The 18,126-nt window shown below is 33.0% G+C and overlaps 1 protein-coding gene across 3 annotated transcripts in view; it reads right to left on the bottom strand.

Annotated features, from left to right (window-relative positions):
• Positions 1 to 968: 968 nt before the first annotated feature.
• Positions 969 to 18,126, bottom strand: part of LOC144322204 (uncharacterized) — a 233,116-nt gene continuing 215,958 nt past the window's right edge. The window contains exons 2-5 of one of the 3 annotated variants that reach the window (XR_013387779.1): positions 15,477 to 15,588; positions 10,571 to 10,685; positions 3,449 to 3,504; positions 969 to 1,426 (exon numbers count right to left, since the gene is read on the bottom strand). The gene's annotated coding sequence lies outside the window, so the exon portion shown is untranslated. Of the gene's footprint in view, positions 1,427 to 3,448; positions 3,505 to 10,570; positions 10,686 to 11,161; positions 11,295 to 15,472; positions 15,589 to 18,126 lie in introns of those variants that run through there. The other 2 variants (XR_013387774.1, XR_013387780.1) reach the window with 2 other exon arrangements.

The following is an 18,126-nucleotide window of genomic DNA, read 5'->3' on the forward strand; positions in this document are numbered from 1 at the left end:
TGGGGATTTCTAACAATAAAATGGTAGAAGAGATTGAGGAGATAAGAAACACGGAAGATCTCCTGGTCTCATTTTAACATAGATTAATTGTGCTACTGTAATAGAAGATTTAATTGCTCTCATCCAAAACTGTGTCAGATTTATATTGTATATAAAGAGCACGGTCGTTGAAGCTAGATGGTTGGCAGTATTCTCAGAGTATCATCTGGTAAAACTGATGAAGTCAAAGCAAAACTATACTACACAACTTTGTAAACTAAATGGGAATATTACAGGAGGGGCCATATTAGCAAAAGTGTCTGACATTTGATAAACACACAAAAAAGTCTTATTGTTATCAAGTTTGAATTATTTTATTAAAGGAAATGGATACTATTCTTAATTAGGCACAGCTGTCTGTACACCAAGGTCTGGGCTTATTTTGGACTACAATCTCTGACTCTCCTTATTCAGGTTTGTGCCAAATGGCTTATCAGTGCCCAATTCTGCACTACATACCTGCCTTTCCACCAATTTCATTTTCTCTTACATCTTGGGTTTTCTGGCCTCTCTGATGTCTATTTATTTGTATTCACTGAATTTATATGTAAATGTTAGCAGATAATAAGTAAAATAACACATGGTTATTACAGAACTATCAAATACAATTCATCATATTCATAGCTTTCTTTTATTCCCACTCTCTAGTAACACACACAGGTGCATGGCTATGTGCATGCATACACTTGTGCACACACATGCACACACTTGCACAAAAATCCTATTTTTAATTTGAAGCTTTGCCATCTGGCTCATATGAAATAAAGTAGATAAACCCATTATCCCATCTTATTAGATGCTTAGGAATAGCTTCAGTTTAGGGGGTTTTTTGGTGTTTTTGTTTTGTTTGGGGGAGTTATGGAACAAAGTAACAAAACAAAGACTTTCACTGGAGATTAGATTTATTTATTTATTTATTTTAGCTTTCTTGTGGAAAAATAATGCCATTTAAGTTTCTAGCCTGCCACCAAAAATTCATGGAATTTAAAAATTGCATTTATTTTTACTATACAAATTATTCTACAGTGGTAAAACATTTGGGTATAGGCACAAACCAGTGCTATTTTGTTAAATTGCAGTGGTTAAAAACATGAAGCCATAAAAATAGTTGTCTTAACTGTGGATTTACTCTCAGAGTGGAATTAACCTTAGGCAAAATGATGAAGTCTATCTTCAGAGATGCTCTCCACACTCCAGGGCTTCTCATCTACTCTGTTATATGATCCCCAAAAGCAATTTCCTGGCAAAGACTCTCAGCAGGAACATCATGATGATGCTTAGTTACCTTTTTCTTGACATTTCCTCAGCTCTTCTCCATAATCAGAAGTTTTCTGTCCAGGGTCCAGTCATCTGTCTGTTTTTCCAAGGTAAAAGGAGGAGGGGGAACCTATGTTAAAAAATTAGTGTCAGCCTCTCTTTCATAATATCATACATTCATTTTAACATAGTATTTACAAAAATAAATGTGACAATAGTAAATATTTGAAAAAAAACTTTTTGTGTTCTCATTTATTTATCTACTGTTCACCAACTACATTACATAAGAGGTTTCCTACTCACCCTATGATATGGGTAGATATTTAATCTCATTGGCTCAGTATGAATGAATCATTCATTCCCTCAATATGGGAATGAATCATGTTAATATGAGTTGAAAAAAAGAAAAGGGCTCCAGAATGGGGCATTCTGGTGTGGTGATAAAACACATGGATTTTAAAATAAGTTGGATTACAACCTGCCAGATGGGGAAAATGTATGTAATGTTGGAGAATTTTTTTAATTTATGTTTATTTATTTTTTTAAAATTTTTTTTATTGGAGTTTGATTTCCCAACATATAGCATAACACCCAGTACTCATCCTGCAAGTGCCCCCCTCAGTGTCCATCACCCAGTCACCCCAACCCCCACCCACCTCCCTTTCCACTGACCCTTGTTTGTTTCCCAGAGTTAGGGGTCTCTCATGTTTTGTCACCCTCACTGATATTTTCACTCATTTTCTCTCCTTTCCCTTTATTCCCTTTCACTAATTTTTATATTCCCCAAATGAATGAGACCATATACTATTTGTCCTTTTCCGATTGACTTATTTCACTCAGCATAATACCCTCTAGTTCCATCCATGTCGAAGCAAATGGTGGATATTTGTTGTTTTTAATGGCTGAGTAATATTCCATTGTATACATAGACCACATCTTCTTTATCCATTCATCTTTCGATGGACACCGAGGCACCTTCCACAGTTTGTGGACATTGCTGCTATAAACATTGGGGTACAGGTGCCCCGGCATTTCACTGCATCTGTATCTTTGGGGTAAATCCCCAGCAGTGCAACTGCTGGGTCATAGAGCAGATCTATTTTTAATTCTTTGAGGAACCTCCACACAGTTTTCCAGAGTGGCTGTACCAGTTCACATTACCACCAACAGTGCAAGAGGGTAATGTTGGAGAATTTAAACCTTCATAAGATTCAGAAAAATGGGGAAAATTAAAATATCCATGAAAAGGGTGGCTTTGAGTATTAAGGGAGATGATGCATTAGAAATTCTTCAATACATATTAACAAAATAATTATCATTTTAATTATAATCATTTTTAAAATAAGAATATGGGGCAAAAATGGAAATTTCTAGAGTACACACTCTATGTCAGACATCCTATTGAGTAATTTTGTAAATACAGTTTTTTTATATCACAATTATTAGGCCTTTTGTTTTTATGCATTTCTTTTCTATGTGATCTATTATTGTTAAAGTACCCCTTAGTTAAATAAAACCATACAGAAAGACTCAAAGAAATAGCTAAATACTTGTCAGGAAAAATAAATGAATCCATTTTCCTTAGCAGTAGTTTTTTTTTTAAACTATTTTAGACTAGGACAGGGGAAAGCAAGAAAGGTAAATGCACCCAGAGAGCATGGTATGGAGGGAGCCAAATTTCTGATATGGGAACAGGAAGAAGGGACATCTGTGGTGAGTTTTATGTACTACAGAGAAAGCCAGCACCAAATTAATTTTGAGTATCTACCTCTCACTGAAGCACCATCTGTTAATAACCCACCATTTATCTGTCCTTTACCTTTGGAAGTCCAAAGTTTTTATTCACCCTCTGTAGAGATCAAGGCTAAGGGATAAACTTCAAACTCCAATCAAAATAGAATTAAATATATCAAGAGAAAAAATCCTGTTAGCTAGGGAACTGGTGTATAACCACCACTCATGTACATATTATCTAATTTTACCTCCAGTGCAATACTGAGTAATAGATATTATTAACCTAATTGCACAAGTGAGTAACTGAGGCTTAATTTTCTCCATTTTTAGTATTGTCATATATGTAACATAGTTAGACTAGAGATATGTGTCTAAATAATTCCTTGATGTGCTCTGGATTAATTCTGATCTCACTTACATGTGGAATCTGAAACAAACTCAAGCAGATAATAGAATGGTGATTTCCAGGCACACCTGGGGGTATAGAAAGAGCAGAGGGAGATGTTGGTCAGAAGGTACAAAGTTTCAGCTATGCCAGATAAATAAGTTCTGGAGAGCTAATGTACAGCATGATGACTATAATTAACAATATTATATGGTACACATGAAATTTGCTAAGAGAATGTATCTTTAAAAATTGAAAGAAAATATTAAATATCTGAGATTATAGATATGATAATTAGCTTGATTTTGGTGATCACTATACAATGTACATATATATCAAAACATCAAGTTGTACATCTTAAATTCAAGTTTTGTCAATTATACCTCAATAAACATAAAAAACACTATGCTCCAAATACATGGATATTTTAATACTATATTTAAGTATTTCTGAAGGCATGAAAAGATAAAGGAAAAAAGAATGGGAGAGGACACTATAGGAAAAGAAAAAAAAAAACTAAAAATGCAAAACCTAGAAAGTAGATCTTAAAAACTTAAATCCTCAAATAGCTTTTGATAGCAAGAAATTATCCAATTTGTACTGCAGAACCCCCCCACCCCATTAAGTAATCAGTAAATGGTGACATAAGTATGTCCTAATTGATGCAGAAATAAAGATAACAATGGAGCCAGAAGGATTTTGGTAGATAAATTTACGAAAAAATGCACTCCCTAGTTAATGATCTCTTTTCCTACTTTGCAGAGACAACTAACTCTCTATTGAAGTCATTTTGGGCTTTTATTTTCAAAACTACCATACTGGGTGACTTCTAAATAGCAAAAAATTATTTCTCACAGTTCTGGAGGCTGGGAAGTTCAAAACAAGACATTGTCAGATTTGGTGTCTTGTGAAAGCCTGCTTGTTACCTGCTTCACAGATGGCCAACTTTTTGCTTTGTCCTCACATGGTGAAAAGGGACAGAGTTACTCTCTGGGGTCTCCTTTACAAGGGAGTTAATTCCATTCATGAGGGCTCCACCCTTATAACCTAATAGCGTACAAAGGATGCACTTCCTAATACCATGCACTGAAGATTAGATATGAACTTGTGAATTTTAGAGGGGCACAAACCTTCAATATATAGTATTCTCTCTCTTTGTTTCTGGTATAAAATTAGGGAAATTGTAAAATGGAAACTATTTTAATTAAGTAAATAAGGTTAATTGAAAGTGGAGAATTAAATAATAGTTTATGTATTAAATACAAAATCATATCCTCCAAGACAAAAGAGAACCAAAATCTTAAGAAATATGAACTATCCTAAATATATATATACAGAAAAGTATCTTAATTCTACTATACTGACAGAGAGGTCATCAAAAGCTAGAAATATTGTGATCATAACAAATATATCATCTGGAAAAGGCAAACTTATAGATTCATTAAAAAATAACAATAAAAACATCCAGAGCACATTGAATCAACCTTCCCTCCACAATATTGTTGTGCCCAAGATTGCGAATCCAAGAAACCACCAAGGAGCCGACACCGATGCAACCACATGAGCGTTTATTTACGAGCTCAAGGTTGGGTCCAAGTATACCCGGTACAGCGGAGCAGGGACTTGGACCTCGAAGTGGGTTACAGCTGGGTTTTTTATAGGCTGGTCTAGGGGATTTTCAGAAGGGGTGGAAGAATTTCTCCAAGTTCTGTTTACATTCTGATGTGGGGCTTTCAAGGGCATTGAGCTCTGTTCTCACTCTAATATGGGACTTTCTACCAGGGCGTGGGCTCTGTTGTCTTTCTGATATGGGATTCTCTGCCGAGGACATTGAGGACATGCTGCAGTTTTTCCCATAAAGTTCAGCTCTTATTCACAGGGGCCTAAGATGGCTGTACTTGTGCTAATACTAAACTTTAGGTGGGATTGCCTTAATTTTTCTCGGCCTCCACATAATATAACAATTAAGCAAAAGAAAACTGTAAAATAATACTCTAAATTAAATATATCTAACCAAGTATTCTGAGATATAAAAAAATTCTGTATCATTCAATACTAATGAAAATAAATGTTTAATATTCGACAATGGGAAAATATGAATCCAATTGAAATCAAGAAAAAAAATAGAAGAATAAAATGAAAAATATAAAAAATAAACTAAAAGCTCTGGAAAGGCAGTAGATTCAAATTATATTTAGTAAGAAGCATTGACACAAAGCATTAAAACAATCTGGAGAATTAAAATTAGGGAAAGAAGTAAAAACAGAGAGAACATGGTGGAAATAAAAGGCAAGGAAATAGGGGAAAAGCATTCATGCTATTTTATTTCCTGAAGAAAAAAACTAATATAATGCAAAGCAAAATTAAACTAAACTAAGCAACTTAATGATAATCTGACATAACTTTTCTGGAAATAATAGAGACCTAAATCTACATATCAAAAGGAAATACAAGGTACTTGAAAAATTTACATCAGAAAAAGCAACATGAAAACATAAACAAATAATCTATTTGATTTCAAATAAAAGAGGAAAAATTCCTTAAAGTCCCTTATCCAGATTTATTGTGTTCTCTCTGGCCCAACACCCTCAAGATCCGCTATCAAAAATGTTCTCCCATTTCCTTATTGGTTCATATTAGTGATGTCCTGCAACTCTTTTTCACCAAAGTAACATAAGCATTGTTGAGATTTGGTCTTATTAATTGGCTTAGAAGCCATAGAAAAGGCAATCAATACGTTCAGGTATTGGTAGTAAAAATGTTACCCATAAACTAATTTAAAAGATAACATCAAAATATTACCATCTAAAATAATATCAAAATGTCTGATATCCATATTTACCTAGAAGATAGACACAATTTTTAAAAGATTTGGTACTATCAAATTTTGGTGAGAAAGTACCAAAACACGTATTTACACCCACTGATGGCAGGAACATAGAACGTATTTTAGAAAGCTTATTTGTTTGAGTCTTTTAAAATTAAAAGTCTCCAAACCTAGAGTATGTCTGTAAGGATACACAGAAACTTTGACAGTGCTCCACTTAGGGAGGAGGAGATAAGTGGCTGGAAAACAATAGAGAAAGATAAATTTGTTATCATTATATACACTTTTGTAACTTTTAAAATGTGCACTAATTATATGAATAGTGTACTTTCAAAGAAGAAAATATTAAAATGAAACCATGTGTTTATTCCTCTGTTATGTTAGTTCATGGTTGAAATTTTAACTAACATTAAATAAGCTTTTACAATGTTATCAGGAAGTGGTTAAGTTAAAATGTTTATTTAATGTTACTTTCAAAAAGTAATATGAAAATAAGAATATAGGCACTATGCATACGCAGCAAAAATTATGAAGTTGGTATGCAAATGATTGCAGATTTGAGTAGGCATGCTCTATAATAGCCTAATCTGCAATGCTTACCTTCCCTGGAGCAGTGACTTTGTTTTAAAGGGTGAAACATGTAGTCTTATCTTTGGATGAATTCTCTAAATCTTTAGGAAAGTCCATTTCTATTTTTGTTTTTCCCATAAGGGCCCTTCCTCAATCAACTCTTTTTTTTTTTTTTTTAAGATTTATTTATTTATGATAGACACAGAGAGAGAGAGAGAGAGAGAGAGAGGCAGAGACATAGGCAGAGGGAGAAGCAGAGGGAGAAGCAGGCTCCATGCCGGGAGCCTGAAGCGGGACCGATCCCGGGGCTCCAGGATCACGCCAAAGGCAGGGGCCAAACCACTGAGCCACCCAGGGATCCCCTCAATCAACTCCTTAAATCAAGTGCATCATAGCATTTCTATTTGTTTGGAAAATGCTTTATATAGTGATTTTTATACATGATTTTATAAATGTTTCTTTTTAAATAAGATTTATTTATTTATTCTCGGGGTTAGGGAGAGAAGAAGAGGGAGAGAATCTCTAGCAGACTCCCTGAGCACAGACTCTGGCATGGGGCTCAACCTAAGTTGAAAAAGAGTCAGACATGGGCAGCCCTGGTGGCTCAGGGGTTTAGCGCAGGCTTCAGCTCAGGGTGTGATCCTGGAAACCCAGGATCAAGTCCCACGTCGGGCTCTCTGCCTCTCTCTCTCTATGTGTCTCTCCTGAATTAACAAATAAAATTAAAAAAAAAAAAAAGAGAGAGAGAGACATTTAACAGGTGCCACATATACAAGGTTTTATGTATGCTTTTTAACAATCTTGAGCGGCAAACAGAGGCTCATTTTATAGCTAGTAGTTGATTTTCAGAGAGGGCAATTAATTGTTCAAGGCCAAGATTAAGCAGTAGATTGGAATTTTAACCCAGGTCTTCTGATTTAGTCATCTTTCCACCTCATGATCTTACCTCAGATCGTGTATTGTGGAGTCATCCTGTTAAATTTGTTTTACTGTACCACCTAAAAGATCTTAGACTATTTAATGCCTTTATTCAGTCATATTACCTGTAGATAATTAATTATGAGGATATTACTTATGTGGATAACAGTATAATTCCAAAGTCCTATTTTGAAGATTGTTTTAAAAAATAAAGAATTTTGGACTATGTATAAAGCATAGTAAGCACAATTTAAATGTTAATTTATGAATACATCTGATATCTTGCTATTTTTCAACATCGCTCACATTTTCCTTCCATTACTCTTTTGTTCTGTTTTAGATTGTAATGTCCTAAGAAAAAGAATTGACCTACTAAACACATAATATGTTTAATACTAATATTTAATATTAATATTGCTAATCTTCCAATTTTGATTGAGAAATTAATAAGAAATCAACCAGTGAAGGTCATATTTCCCTTTCTTCAAGCTAAATCAGGTGGGTTTAAATGGAATGTACACTTTTCCTAACTTTTAGTTAGTTTTTGAATTTGTAACAATTGTAAGGATAAAATTCAGTACCATTTCTAATTCAATTATGAGATTAAAAAAAACATCTTTCTGAATTCATTCTATATTTTATGGTAGTCAGTTAACTGAATCTGAGATGAAATATAATAGATATTTCATGAAGTAAAGATGTCTAAATTATTTTCTTGACAGAACTTGCTTAAATCATTTCAAATCTCTAGACTAATATCTTCATCTACAAAGAAATAGGGAGTAAGTTAAGTGCTACCTTATACAATTTTAGATTTAAAATTTTAAAGTTCTGGGGATCCCTGGGAGGCTCAGTGGTTTAGTCCATGCCTGCCTTTGGCCCAGGGCGTGATCCTGGAGTCCCGGGATCAAGCCCCACATCAGGCTCTTTGATGGGCCTGCTTCTCTCTCTGCCTGTGTCTCTGCCTTTCTCTCGGTGTCTCTCATGAATAAATAAATAAATAATCTTTAAAATAAAATAAAACAAAATTTTAAAGTTCTTTCTAAAGCAATAAATTAAGTATAGTTGAAAGCACATCTAGGCACACACAGTTTGTATACACTTTGAACATAAAGAAAAGATTTCCTGTGTACCAAATATTTTTTGTCTCAAACATATACATTGGTATGAACTTAAAACAAACAAAATACAGGTGCTACAAATTCCTAAATGAAATTTTAAATTATTAAGTTTAGATCTGTTCTCCAAATTTTCAATATACATTCTATATTATGTTTCCTTCAGAACATTGTTTTTGCTCTCTCCACCAATTTTGACAGGTTGTATTATCATTTTCATTTAGTTCTAAATATTTTAAAATTTCTCTTGATAATTCTTCATTTATCCACATAGGGTTTAGAAATGTGTTGTTTAGTCTGCAAGTATTTTTTTTACTTTCAAACTATCTTTCTGTTACTGAATTCTAGTTTAATTCCATTGTGGTCAAAGAGTATCCTTTGCATGACATCTATTCTTTTAAATACATTAAGGTATGTTTTATAGGTCAGAAAGTGTTCCATGTCGGTGAATGTTCCATGTGAGCTTAAGAAGAAGGTATATTCTACTGTTGTTGGATAAAGTATTTTATAAATGTCAATAAGATCCAAATTATGGATAATTCTGTTCAGTTTCACTATATCCTTACTGATTTTCTGCTGCTGGATCTGTCAGTTATTGATAGAAAGGTGTTAAAGTTTCCAATTCTAATGGTGGATTTGTCTCTTTATAGTTTATCACTTTTTGTTGCACATATTTAGATGCTGGTTGTTAAATACACACATGTTAAGGATTATTGTTTTCTTGGAGAATTGATCCCTCTGTCATTATGTAATTCTAGAAATGAGGAGCCATCCCAGGTTTCCTCAATATATTGAAAATTCCAGAATTAAAGTTCTTCCAAGATTCTCTTGTGTATTTTAGTTAGCTTTGATAGCTCAGAGATTTTACAAAGGAATTGAGTCACTGTTTCAGATAAATTCTTTGTCACATAATCATGTTATATAAGAGGAAGGAGAAATCAAGGGCACATAACAATTTGCAATGAATAAGTGAATTCCTCAGTGAGTACAATTATAATGTAGATTAAAATGATAATTAAGACTATTGATAATATAATTAAACAATAACTTTGAAAGGAGATATAAACAATCTGAAAAAAGTCCTCATCTGTTATGTATTCACATAGTTTTGAATAAACATTTAACAAAAAACATTCTAGCATTTGCTAGTGACATAAAATAAGTCATGGCTTACACTCTTAAGCATATTATATATTACTAAAATTCAAATATACAACAAAGAATATCAACAAAGTATGAGGAATGCAATAATGAAAATATAAGTCTCTGATTTCACCATAAAGAGAGAGATTAGGGACCTCTTACTGTAGCCATTATGCCAGAATTCACAAGTGGTGATAAATAAGCTTTATCATAAATGTCAAGATGAGGACGGACATTGTAAGCAGGAAAAAAAAACCAGTTTTTAAAATATATCTCATTAATAGAAACTCTCTAATGAATTGATTGGCTGTGAGAACTTATAACTTCTTTCAAATCAATCTTATCCTTGGTTTTTGTGTTACCAAAATTCCGGATAGGCATCCTTCATAGTTCTTAAGTTTATATAAACATTACACTGATATACAATATTGCTCATTTTAGAGCTTTTATGTCATAGGTGCTGTACATGCCATGGATTGGTTGTTTACTAATACTTTAAAATTCACTTATAGTGTCCAACAATACACTTGTTACTACAGCTCAGATCTATGGCATATGTTTGAAAATACATATACATACTACTGAGTGAATATTTCCTGTTTGTAATTGCCAGGTTCCAGTAAGATGGCTGATGTGGGATTATTTTTGGATGAAAAAATTTATTCCTTTGGTGATCTTCACAAATAATTTTTTTCTGTAAAACAAATGGAAAGTATTTTTAACAACATTAAAGAGAGCCTGATGTTCTCTCTCTTAAACCATATGGCATTTTTATCTAACACAAGCTTACTAGCAAAATTCTATGATTTTGACATGCTTTTATTCTAGGGGTCAGTAAGCTTTTCCTTAAATATTTGAGGCCTTCGGGGTATACAGACTATAGAAAGCACTGAATTATGCTGCTGCAGTATGTGTGCATGTGCACACACACATGCACACACACACACACAAAACCATAGACAATATCCAAATGAGTGAACTGGCTGAGTCCCAGTGAAACATTATTTACTAAAAATGGTGGCTGACAATGGAAAGTGATATGATCATAGTGATGTGGGAGCAGAGCTAGCTGAGGACAAAGCACAACTGATATCCCACAAACAACCCCCAACCAGGGTGAGATATTTGTGATATTCTTCAGGAAGCTTCTAGTTGTTTTAATGTTAATACCTTGCTAGAGGGAAAAGCAATCTTTAACTTGACAATGGCAAGGCTTCCAGTATCTTGTAGGTCCTCCTTAGCATGTCATCAGCTCTGGACTTTACCTATACTCCAAAACATCATCAATAGCAGTGGAATAAGACTGTAAAAGGGAAAAACTGAAAATTGAATATGTGCAACCACATATTGGGTTAGTGTAAACCAACCCAAAATACAAACACGGGGGGATTTAGATGCAATTAAACAGGCGGATACTTAAAAACAACAACAACAACAACAACCAAAAATTCTAACCTTGTAGCTTGGGTCTGAGTTAGTTTATATAAAAATTAAAAGCTGTATAAGGTTTCTTCATTAAATTCTGTAGGACTATCGGATACCTAGCATATACTTACAAAGTCTGCTCCATCCCTTTTTCCCAATCCCAGGGCGCAAGCCCCAACCAGAGCTGGCTCACAGGAGCCAATCTCCCCCTCCCTGTAGCCTAGACCTTTTGCTCTTGGAAAAGGAATATCCAATGGCTTTGGGAGTAGCATCCCAGTCTGATTTAATGACAACAGTTTATGCGGGGATGGGGGGATGTTATTCTCTTAAACATTTGCAGCTTGAAACAGTTGAAGAAGCAGCTTAAAAAACATCTCCCTACCCCCATCAATCCAGAAACCTCCAAATTCAAAACAAAACAAAACAAAGCAAAACACAAAACCTAAAATCACAACAGCGACCTTGCTCCCCCTCCAGTAGGCCCGCCCATCTGCTCCTTAATCGGCAGAAACATTACAGGCCAAGAATATACATTTTCTCAAGCATACATGGAACATTTTTGAAAATAGATTATATGTTAGGTCATGAAACAAGTCAACATATGTAAAAAGACTGACATCACACAAAGTATATTTTCCATTTAAAAGGTATGAAACTAGAAATCAATAATAGGAGGAAAACTGCAAAATTCACAAATACATGGAAATTAAACAGCACACTCCTAAACAACCAATGGATCAAAGAAGAACCAAAAGAGAATTCAAAAACATCTTGAAATAAGTGAAAAGAGACAAACATACTAAAGCTTATGGGATGCATCAAATGCAGTTCTAAGAAAATTGTTAGCACTAAGTTCCTATAAAATGAAAAAGAAAGATCTCAGACAAGCAAACTAAATTTATAACTAGAAAAAAGAAGACAAACTAAATCTATAAAGTTTGCAGAAAGAAGGAAATAATAAAGATCAAAGCTCACGTAAATATAACAAGGACAAGATAGATTAAAGAAATTAAGATCTGGGCTTTTTCAAAAGACAAACAAAATTGACAAACCTTAGCTATACAAAGAAAGGAGGACTTAATAAATAAAATCAGAAAGGACACTGGGGCACCTCAGTGGCTCAGTTGGTTAAGTGTCTGACTCTGATTTTGGTTCAGTGTCCTGGGATCAAGTCCTGTGACCATCTCTGTGCTCAGTGGAGAGTCTGCTTGAGATTTTCTCCCTCTGCCACTTCTCTCTTTTTCTTTCTCTCTCTCTCTGTCTCTCCTCTCCCCATAAGTAAATAAATAAATAAATAAATAAATAAATAAATAAATAAATAAATCTTTAAAAAATGAAAAGGACACTTACATCTGATACAATAAGAATGTAAAGGGCCATAAGAGTTTGTTATGAAAAATTATGTACCAACAAATTGGATAACCTTAAATAAATGGATAAATTCCTAGAAATATACAACTAGCAAGACTGAATCATGACAAAATAGAAAATTTGAACAAAACAATAACAAGTAAGGACATTGAATCATTAATCAAAAAATTTGCAACAAAGAAAAGCCCAGACCAGATAGTTTCCCTGAATTATTCAAATATTTTTTTAAAAAAGTAAAACCAATTCTTGTGAAACTTCTTCAAAAAATTGAAGAGGAACAAACACTCCCAATTTATTTTAAAAGGCCAGCATTCTCTGATACTAAAATCAGATGAGGACACACAGACACACACAGAGTTACAGGCCAATATTCTCAATGAATATAGACAGAAATATCCCCAATAAAATACTAGCCAACCAAATTCAAAAGAACATGAAAAGGATCATACACCATGATCAAGTGAGATTTATCCCTGACACGCTATGATATTTCAATATATGCATGTCAATAACTATGTCAATTAACCACGTTAATAGAAGGAAGGATGAAAATATAAAGTCACTTCAATACAGGCAGGAAAAGCTAAAGCTTTTGGCAATATTCAACATCCTTTTGCTATCCATACTCAATAAATTGCTATAGAATGAGCATATCTCAAAAGAATAAAAACTATATAGATCAAGTCACATACTTTGGTGAAAGCTTTAAATTTTTCCTGTAAGATCACAATCAATATTGCTATCTCAATGAGATATCTGCACTCTCGAATTCATTGCAATTTTAGTCACAGCAGCTAAACCATGGAAACAACCCAAGTGTCTGCCAGTAAATCCATCTATATATCTATATCTAATATATAATATATATATATAAATGTAATCAAATTTTCATTATTCATATATAGACATATACATGGAATATAATTGGTATAATAATAATGGCAAATAATATAATATATAATAATGATAAATAATATAAGGTAGTAATATATATTATGGAATATTATCCAGCCATAAAAACAACAGAAATCCTGCCATATATGATGATATGGATGGACTATGACAGCATTATAATAAGTGAAATAAATGTTTACATAACATCAATTATATGTGGAATATAAAAAAGACAAACCCATAGAAACAGAAACTAAAATGATACTTGCCAGGTGCTGGTGGCAAGGGGATGAAGTTGGGGTAATGGGAAGATGTTGTCAAAGTGACAAACTTCCAATTATAAGATTAATAAGTTCTGGGGTTCTCATGTATAGCATGGTGACAACAGTTAAAAATTCTATATTATATACTTAATGGTTGTTAAGAATATGAATCTTAAATGTTCTCATCACTAATTTATAAAAATTATATGAGATGATGGAAGTGTAAACTAACCATATGTGGTAATCATCTTGGAATATATACAAATTCTCACTTTGCATGCCTTAAACTTTCACAATAAGTCAACCAAATTTCAATAACACTGAACAAAAATAAGTGGCTGGTTTGACCAGAAGGCTATAGTTTACCAATCCTTGCTTTAATCTATGAAATTGTTTTTCCCTGATGTGACAAATGGTGATGACCAATGTGGAAAAAATATCAGCAAGTCCTTTAGGCAAGGGAAATTATTATAAAATTGTTTAAATATTTGAAAAAGACAATGATATGCTTGAAATCTGCCCTAAGAATGATGTATTTTTAGATTCTAACGACTATAAAAGCTGAGACTGTGTCTTTTGTAATTTTAATATTACATAGAAATATAGTATATGCTCAATATAGGATTTACATTATGTCATTGAAAGAATACAAAATTTGAAAGCAATACCTATTGAAACTAGATATTATTTAATGTAATTTAATTAAGCCCACCAAAAGTTCATAACTTTCCCTTTTAACTTATTTTATCTGAACTTGAGATCTCTACTTTGCATATGGACTATATATATAAGAACTATGTGAATAGTGAAAGGAAAGAAAAAAAGAAGAAATCATGTTGACTTGAATAACAGTAGCTCACATCAATTCTAAGAAATTATAACATCAGCCTTTCTGGCAAGACTACATTGGTGGTGTTTATTTTTCATTAAGCTCTGATTTTTGACATAACAGCTTACCAATGGTAAAAATAAAAAATAATAAAATGAAATATAGAAAAAAATATACTTGAGACACTAGGTAAAACTATTTCAGTCAGAAAGATTAAAAATATGCTTTTAAATTTTTCTAGTACTGAATAGTTATTATCTAAAAATGATTTTGAATACCATATACAATGTGTAAATTTTGGAGTGAAACTTTTTACACTGAGAACACGGTCAGATTAATTTGAACTTAATGAAATTTGAACCAAGATGAGAGTAATAAAGATAAAATATTTAAAAACTAAAAGGAAAGTAAACATTAATATAATATTCATTAATATTAATAGTTGAATATGATACAGGATAAGTTGATTGTGCACATTTTCCTTCAACTGTATATCTGTCTAATGGATGTTAGTAAAAACAGATGGTGTGGTGACTTAAAACTGCTAATGTAAAATATATCATATGGAGTGTAGAAGTTAAAAGAATCAATCTGGACCAGATCAAGATGCCACAGTAATAGTGCACTATCCAGGAATAAGTGTCATTTTTTTTTCTTTTCCAAAATAAAGCAATAAATAAATAAATAAATAAGACTTACACACACTCCTTTTGTGGTGAGCACTCTCCCCCAATAAACATTTGATATGTCAGTTTCATTTTAGGCCATTTGCATTGTGCTCAAGGTCTATAATCTCTGGGAGGTTTTCTTATGTTCTGAAAAGGAGAGGAAGAAAAAAAATCAAGGAGGAAAAGGAGAAATGAGAAAGTAAAAGAAAGAAAATAAATAGAATAAAAACTAGAGATAGAAAGAAAACATTGCACTGCCTCATCCATTTTATTTTCCTCGGAAACTTAAGTACTAGATACAGAAATTTGTCAAAATAGTTAGAAATATCTTTGCTGACTTTGGTTAGTTATTATATTTTCAAGATTTTATTGGCTACATTCAGATGCTATGTGAAGAGGCATAGCAATGACAACAATTAAGAATTTATAGTTTTCCAAACCTCACATCAAAGAACAAGACATGAGAACAGTTTCATGTTTGCCTGAGATATGTTAATATCCATGTAGAATAATCTTCAAGATATTATAAAAGTAATGATTTGATGTCATTCAAGAAATTATTTTCCATGAGATGAGGATGTCTGTACTTTTCATAGTTTAGACTCTGAAATCTTTTTGTCCTCACACAGACTAAGAAGAGAAAACATGACATTGTATTGGCACTGGGGAATCTTTTGTTCCATGATGGATGTGTTCCTTCTAGGAAGAGGAGGACACTATTGGGTCTCATTCATTAAGTTGATGTAATGGTGGCATGAACTATCATCCACAGAGATTTTCAATTGAATGTTATCCCACCAATCACTTTCTCACAGCCTAATAGAGTGTCCCTGACATCAAAGTCTGATAAATTGTGCAGTGCCAATTAAAAAAGAGACTTTCCCTGTCAGTCATTTAGTTGCAATATTCTCTTTTACTAGATTAGGTTCCATAAAAATGACAGGAATGATGAAAGTTTATTTGTAAAATTATTCACTTTAATTTTTGAAGCTATGTAGGCTTCTGGGTTTCCACACTAGAACCAATGTCAGGAAGGGCACTTATTGATGTTGTTAGAAAGCCATTCTAAGTAGATATTATTTTAACAGAAATGCCAAAAAACTCAAATTTTTAGAGTAAAAATTAAATAACTGTGAAGAAAAATACACTCAGTATTTATAATTTGTAAACAGCAAGCTGTTGTTTTCTTAATACATTAGTAGGCAGCATAAACTCTAAAGCTGACTTCTGCTCTGTAATTTCCATCTCTTCCAATTCATCCCAAGTTTGGGGGTTTTATAAAACTACTTTCTTGCCTATGGAAACATTTTCTACTTTATTAAGCAGAATTAACTCATAATACAAGGTCTCTGAATGTACATCAACCTCTGCTTTTTGAAAAGTTTTTGTTGCCAAGCTATAGGACAACAGATTTAATGCTCTATCACCATCAAAAATTTTAAAATATATTTTAGCATTCAGTAGCAAAAAAAAAAAAAGTAGTATTTTAGTGAACTTTTATCATGGAATTCTTTAATTAATATAACTTGCACTTTTGTTTGAGAAGTATCAAACCACACTGGTTAAGACCCTAGTGTCAGACTATTAGACACTAAGAGTTTGAATCTTGCCTCCATTATTCACTAGCTACGGGAAGTTGGGCAAGCGACTTAACTTCTCCATGCTTATTTATATACCCTTCTAATAAGATTATTATAAGGTATAAATATAAATTGAATATAAATATTTAGAAAAATGACAAGCTCATTAGTAGCATTCACTGTTAGCCATTATTATAAATTCACATCAAATAAAAAATTAATATCCCTTGAAACAAAGTAAATCTGAATGCAATCTTCATTCATTTAAAAAGTATTTGGTATAGTAGGCCATACTAGGTATTGGGGATATTTAGACAAATAAATAACAAAATGCAAATTCTCTTCAAGATTTTATGGACAGCTAGAGAAATAGATGTATAAATGCAACAAAGTAGGTCAATCGTAAAAGTATTTATAGGTGCTATGTTGTAGAGTGACAATCCATAATTGTATTGTTTACTCCTTTAGAGTTCACTTTCTTTTTTTAAGATTTAGTTATTTATTTGAGAGAAAGAGAGGGAGAATGGGGGAGGGGTAGAGGGAGAGAATCTTTAAGCAGGCTCCGCGCTAAGTGTGGAGCCAGTAGCACAGCTCGATTTCGCAACCCTAAGATCATGACATGAGCAGAAACCAAGAGTCTAATGCTTAACCAAGTGAACCACCAAGGCACTCCTCTCCTTTCTTTTTCTTTTTTTTTTTTTTTTTAAGATTTTGCTTACTTTCTTTTCTTTTTTTTTGTTTTTAATATTTTATTTATTTATTCATGAGACACAGAGAGATAGAGAGAGAGGCAGAGACACAGGAGGAGGGAGAAGCAGGCTCCATGCAGGGAGCCCGAAGCGGGACTCCATCCCGGGTCTCCAAGATCACACCCTGGGTCGAAGGAAGGCACTAAACCGCTGAGCCACCACGGATCCCCCATACTTTCTTTTCAAAATTATAGATAAAAATACAGCTCTCCATAATTTACCTCTTTCTGTTGATCCTGTTATCTAAGTCAGTGGTACTTTGGTTTGAGTTAATATAATTAATGGAAACATTTGTAGGAACCATTAAAGGAACCAAGAATGGAGGAACCATTCTTTAACTTTCTGAAAAGATAAGT

The sequence above is a fragment of the Canis aureus genome, chromosome 10 (assembly GCF_053574225.1).
Source record: "Canis aureus isolate CA01 chromosome 10, VMU_Caureus_v.1.0, whole genome shotgun sequence".
NCBI classification, from domain to species: Eukaryota; Metazoa; Chordata; class Mammalia; order Carnivora; family Canidae; genus Canis; species Canis aureus.